This window comes from Nanorana parkeri, unplaced genomic scaffold, assembly GCF_000935625.1.
Source record: "Nanorana parkeri isolate BGI_ZX_2015 unplaced genomic scaffold, ASM93562v1 scaffold10, whole genome shotgun sequence".
NCBI classification, from domain to species: domain Eukaryota; kingdom Metazoa; phylum Chordata; class Amphibia; order Anura; family Dicroglossidae; genus Nanorana; species Nanorana parkeri.
The window spans coordinates 1584140-1589978 of NW_017306278.1; positions in this window are offsets into that span (position 1 = coordinate 1584140).

Consider the following 5839-nt stretch of genomic DNA (forward strand, 5'->3'; position numbering starts at 1 on the left):
TCCTTTTACTCTCCCAACCAGTAAATTTATTTTTTATTGCAGGAAATTATCAGCAGATCATAATATTTAACAATTTGAAACTAGCAGCTTAATCTAACACTTTATCAGTCACCTTGTCATAATCTTGTTCTGTATTCTGTACAGAGACGGATACAGTCCAAGAATCATTTGTTTCTATTTGGATTAAAGTGACACTAAACTCCAGGAGGTAAATCTTAAAAACCCATTCAAGTCCCTTTTAAATATGAACAACAATGTATCTTATTTGTCGGCTGTAGATCCTCCAATCATCTCTGAATTGGCGCTGACACTGTCCTCCTTCTGGAGGGGGGCTATGTCTGTTCCCCATGGTCCCTGTGTGTGTTGTAAAGTAGTCACCGCTCCAAGCTCATCCCCACCCCCCGGGATGGACTACAATCTCACGTTTAGTTTACTAATTTGTATTGAAATCACAGTCTATCATGGGAGCGATCTTGGAGCAGTGACTACTTTATAACACACACAGGGACCATGGGGGAACAGACGTAGCCCCCCCTCTAGAAGGAAGGACAGTGTCGGCACCAATTTCAGAGATGATTGGAGGATCTACAGCTAAATGATGCAGAGAAAAAGATACATTTTTGTTAATGGTTAGGCCCGGTTCACACCTGGGCGTGTTGTAGCGCGTTCGTACGCTCTGCAAAATGCTCAAACACCGAAATCCCATTATTTCCTATGGGTAGGGGTCACACCTGGGCGTATTACAGGCCGTATGAACGCGCTACAAAACGGCCAACGCCCAAAGTACAGGAGCTTTTTTGGGGCGTATTTGCCGCGCGTATCCATTGGGATACAGCCAGGTAGCCCTCGGAAACGCGCGTTTGTGGCACATTTTTTTACCGCAAATCGCTGTAAAAACGAGTGGCACGGAACGCGCGACAAACGCGCATATTCGGTAAGCCTATGTGTGAACCCAGCGTTAGGGTACCTGAATGCATTTTTAAGATTTAGCGCCTGAGTTTAGTGTCACTTACTTTAAGCTCTTTGCTCCTGTTGGCCAAGAGTCTTGTTTATCCTGACCCTCCCCACCCTCCAAGTTCAATGACAGGAGTGTCTTCTCTACATAAACGTGCACATTATCTTTTTGCTTTGAATGTCAGAAGCACTTCTTATCGCACACAGAGATTGTCCAACTATCTGAAAGATCTCCATGCGACTTTGAACTTAGGGATGGTAGGAGCTAACTGTGCCAGCACAGGTTTAGTTCATCAGGTGAGTTGCAAAGAAAACACAAATCAGAAACGGGTAAACAGGGACAGAACCATGCTGGCGTAATTGGAGGTTCACAGGGAAACGATCAGAATCATGCTGGCATAATCAGAGATTCGCAGGGACAGAATTGGAACCATGCTGGCAGAATCAGAAATTCATAGGGACAGAATGAGGACCATTCTGGCAGAATCAGGAGAGTCACATGGGCAGAATCAGAACCATACTGGCACAATCAGAATTAGATTCAAAGAGACAGAAATAGTCTTGGGGGGGGCGGTGTAAGAGAGAATCAGAGCTGCGCTGACACGACTAGCAACAGCCCCCAAAATTATAAGAAATGAAATTGGAACTAGAAAGAGTGCAGAGAAGGGCAGCTAACTTAATAACAAGCATGGGGGACCTCCACTATGAGAAAAGATTGATTAAACTTTATATACCCCAGGGGAAAGAAGGCTAAAAGGGGCATTTTGTTTGTGTGTGTGAGTTTACAATTTTCGTGTTCGATTAATAAAAAAATGTTTTTTAATCGATTATAACGCACATACAGATCCAACTACATTCACCTATACACATACAGCACAGCAATGAAGTAATAAAATGAACTAGGATCACACTAATCCAGCACGTTATTAATCTCACGTGCCCCATTCAATATGGCCGCCGCTTGAGTGGGGCAACTCAGAATAATAAAGTGCTGGATTAGTGTGATCCTAGTTCATTGTATGACTTCATTGCTGTGCTGTATGTGTATAGGCAAATGCCTTGGCTGGCGCTCGTGCAGAAAGTTTCTTGGGCAAACTCACCGGCCCAAGTGGCACCGTCGTCCAACAAAGGGGGGAAGGAGTCCGGTGACGTCACGGACATCAACGTCACCGGACTTCTCCCCCCTTCCCTTCGTTAGCCAACTTGGCGAAGGGGGGAGGAGTCCGGTGACGTCCATGTCCGTGACGTCACCGGATCGCGGACGTGACTCCCGGAAAGCCGGCGGAGAGGTGAGTGTTTTCATTAGCGATCAAAATAATTTTTAATCGATCAAAAAGTTTAACTATTAATCGAGAAATTAATCTTTAATTTCCACAGCACAGTTTAACTATTAATCGAGAAATTAATCTTTAATTTCCACACACACACACACACACACACACACAAGTTTCTTGCAAAGCGAAGAACAGGGTTTAGCCATGGAAACCTAAATACAAACTGATATACACTGTACATTGCCTGGCCAAAAAAAGTCACCGCCTGGATTTAGCTAAGCAAATAGGTCAGAACCCTTCATTGGATAACTAGTTACTATGTCACTATTATGTAAAGTAGTTGCAGTAGTAAAACATTTCATCTGGCAACAAGTTATTTAACCCTAACTCATGCAGTGACAAGCTTCTCATTTCTTACACAACCATGTCAGGAGACATATCCTGCGCTTGTGGAAAAGATGAAACTCATCTGTTTCAGAAGGGTCATATTATTGGCCTGCATCAAGCAAAGAAAACAACTACTAAGGAAATTGCTAAAACTACTAAAATTGGGTTAGGACTGGCCAATGCAGTATTAAAACCTGGAAGGATCGTGGTGAACCATCATCTTTGAGGAAGAAATGTGGTTAAAAAAAATCTTGAATGATCGAGATCAATTAAAAGTTCACTGAAATCGAACCATAAAAATTAAAACGGTAGAACTCACGGCTATGTTTATTAGGAAAGTAAAAGCATTTCTACACACACAATGTGGAGACACAAGGGATTGGGATTAAACAGTTGTGTGGCCTTAAGAAAACGGCTCATCAGTGAGGCAAAAAAAAGGTTTCAATTTGCTAGGAAGCATAAAGATTGGACTCTGGCGCAACGGAAAAAGGTCATGTGGTCTGAAGAGTCCAGATTTACCCTGTGCCAGAGTGATGGGCACACCAGGGTAAGAAGAGAGCTGGATGAAGTGATGACTTTGGGGGCAGTGTTATAATCTGGGGTTGCTTCAGTTGGTCAGGTCTGGGTTCAGTAGCGTTATGTCCCCAAAAAATTAGGTCAGCTGCCTCCCTGAATGATCAGGTTTTTCCATCAATGGATTTTTTTTTTCAATGGGGGGAGGGGGCGGCAGTAGCCCCTATCTTAATTTTGGTTGCCCCTGTCTGCCTGACATCTTGTGTCCGGGTTCCTGCTGCCATGAAACCCAGACTGTCCGGGTGAATTCTGGACAGGTGGCAACCCTAGTGCCAAGGTTGCCTAACCCTGCTTTAGTCATCCGTTCCTATCTTTTAAGTGGCTTCACTTCTTCCTGTACAGTGCTAGTTATTATAGTACATACACCAATATTGTGTTGCCGTCACCTTCTCGGACATCGGTAGACTTCACAAATCCTTGTGCATATAAAACCAGACACGTGTAGGGTGCCCAGAATCTAGACAAGGACAGTCCTGTATACTCTGTATGCATTCTAGAAGTAAGTCCTATATGCAGGGAAAACAACATTTATATTTTGCAAAACATCTTAAGTTCCTTTTTAACCACAGCAAAAGCAGAACTGACACGTTCCACAGCCATTTACCCAAATCTTAGACTGCCCGCAGTTTGCAGCTTCTCTTTTTCGCTCCTATTTTTGTCTAGCATTCTCTCACGTCTGCCTCATGTTTCCTGCGTAGAGACGCACGCATTCTAGACATTCAAAAAGGTTTTCAATATTCGGAAAACACCCACTGCTAATTAACGCTGAAGTTTAATCTGCTTATGCTTTCCCTTCCCTGGCTCTGCCCCCCCTCATCAACATGTTGATAACATTTTTAAATAAAACCTTTCCATTTTCATGACATGCCTTCTTTGTTTTACATAGAGACATCATCACTGGGTGTCTTTGTGCTTCTCGATGCAGTGCAGGCAGACCGTGGGTGGTGGGAGTTGCCGGCAGGGTGCTGTCCATAGCTTCCTGTAAACCCCACAGAACCCTGCCTCAGTGTTCTCCTCAAGAGCCCTCAGCCCTGATGCAAGCATCGGGCTGGGTTTTTGGAGGAATTATGCAAATATCAAAATGCCTTGATGGGTGGGTGTCAGTGTGGAGCAGTAGGCGTTCCTAGGCGGGCTGTGTTTTGCATGCAGACTGCCCACATGTGACGCCGAGCCTCCATGATTGAATTAACTAAAATCCTATTAATGGGGTGAAGCAGGGACAGTTAAGCTGGGGAGTGATGATAAAATAGATGATGCTGGACGTCCTCCAGGCAGGAAATGAGGCGGAGCTCTATCTGACTTGCTGCAGCTTCTAATGCACATTATAAGAAGCTGGCAGTGTGCAGTGATATCAGAGGAAGCCGTTTTCAGTCCAGGAGAGGAGCCGGTACAACTGTCCAAGACTGCAGGGAAGGCCGAAGATCAGCTTTAAAAGGCGTTCTTCCGCACACTCCCGCGTCCTCCTTCTTCCGCACACTCCCGCGTCCTTCTTCCGCACACTCCCGCGTCCTTCTTCCGCACACTCCCGTGTCCGCCTCCTGCCGCACTCTCCCGTGTCCTTCTTCTGCACTCTCCCGTGTCCTCCTTCTTCCGCACTCTCCCGTGTCCTCCTTCTTCCGCACACTCCCGTGTCCTCCTTCTTCCGCACACTCCCTTGCCCTTCGTCCACACTCTCCTGCGTCCTTCCTCCGCACACTCCTGTGTCCTTCCTCCGTGTTATTGCAAGGAGCCCTCCTAATTCTTATCTTGGACTAAATGATTATCAAAGTTGTAGAGGTCTGAGATGGGGAGAGTCTTAGTAGTTTAATAAAAGTTAATGGGTAGGGCTGACACCTCTCAGTCAACAAAAGAACAAAGAATATAGTGTGTGTGGTCAGCAACAGGAATTAGGAGGCGAGTGCATTTCTGATGATTAATGGGAATTTTTTCTCTACTTGCAAAGATTGCAAAAGAAAAAGGAAATCAATGCACGGAAGTGTGTGTGTGTGTGTGTGTGTGTGTGTGTGTGTGTGTGTGTGTGTGTGTGTGTGTGTGTGTGTGTGTGTGTGTGTGTGTGCGCGTCTCTCTGAGATGCACTGCCTTTTCTATTTTTTTTTACATTTGCCTTGAAATAGATTTAAACAGTAGCTGGACACCAGTCGTTTACTGAAGCACTGTGCACTGTAAATGATTGCCAGGATTCCTTTAATCCATCTTAACCTTTTATTTCTGTAGACGTTCCACCACTTCCTGTCTACATGTGCTTCCTCCAGCATCAGCTGGGAGGACTAGACTGAGTTCATGATATTTATAGTGGAGGCCCTCTTGTGGTCTCCACCAGGGGCATAGGTATGGGGGTGCCAACGTAGGAGCACAACTGTTGTCACCCCACTACAGGAAGTACTGAACAAGGACCTCCATGGCAGGATCATTAGGTCACTGAGTGTTTCGATGAAAGCTAAAAATTTAAAAACAAAAATGAAAAACTCTTGTAATTATATTAACATTTTTAAGCTTATCTGGGATTTTGCTGGTTGGGTTCAGCTTGAGAATTCTGTGACACTTTGTTCACTTCAACACAAAGGAGAAAGTTGCACTTCTTGGTCATTGGTGACACTGTCACAGAAGGATGCTTCTTCCACATGGTGGTGGTAAGGTGATAATAGGGTCCT